This window comes from Grammomys surdaster, unplaced genomic scaffold (assembly GCF_004785775.1).
Source record: "Grammomys surdaster isolate TR1022 unplaced genomic scaffold, NIH_TR_1.0 126391, whole genome shotgun sequence".
Classification (NCBI taxonomy): Eukaryota; Metazoa; Chordata; class Mammalia; order Rodentia; family Muridae; genus Grammomys; species Grammomys surdaster.
In genome coordinates, this window is record NW_021621185.1 from 90,120 (window position 1) to 90,943 (window position 824).

Genomic DNA, 824 nt, shown 5'->3' on the forward strand with positions numbered 1-824 from the left:
ATTCAAAGCAATTATGTGGCTTCTTTTAAACGAACCAGGCGATCAATACAAAGTTGCAATCATCAGGCTTTTTTGTTTTGGTTTGGTTTTTCCAGACACGGTTTTGCTGTTTAACCCCGGCTGTCCTGGAACTCAGTTTGTGGAATAGGCTGGCCTCAAACTCAAAGAAATCCAGCTGCCCCTGCCTCCCGAGTGCTGGACTAAAGGCATGTGCCACCACAGTGCAGCAAGGTCATCAAATCTTAATCTTCAGAGATCATCTCCACAAAGTTGGCTTGACGGCACCCAGACTCCACAAGTTTTTGAGGTGTTCCATATTTAAGTACTGTAGGCACTGCGGTTATTTTCAGGTTTTGTCTGAAGTCATTATTTGGGTCTTTCCAGTAAGGTTTGTCTCCTACTTGGCAGGAGATGAACACACAGTCTTCAGTGACATGCTTCAGCCCCTCTCCAGTGGCTGGCTCAGCCTGCACGCAGTCCGGACACCAGCCCTTCCCGTCGCTATCCTTAGAACCGCTGAAGTAGGCAATATGGTCTTGCCCTCATGCTCCTTCACTGCCTTGTCGAACTCGAAGCCCAGCCTGTTCACCTCCTCGAAGGTGGCCATGGGTACAATACTCCAGAGAGGAGTGCGGGAGGTGCCCTAGGGTCCCTGCGCCTCCGTTTCCTGACATCTTAAAGATACTCTTTGTAATTATATTAAAATCACATTTTAGTTGTTATTTCTCTGTTACTTAATTCTCTTTTACTTAATTTCTCTTTTACTTCATTTAGTTTATCTATTTCTAGTTTTTTATTAGTAACTTTTAAAAATATGACATTTA

The 824-nt window shown here is 44.3% G+C and overlaps 1 pseudogene; it reads right to left on the minus strand.

Annotated features, from left to right (window-relative positions):
- Nucleotides 1–242: 242 nt before the first annotated feature.
- Nucleotides 243–607, minus strand: LOC114614443 (annotated as a pseudogene).
- Between the last annotated feature and the right edge of the window lie 217 nt (nucleotides 608–824).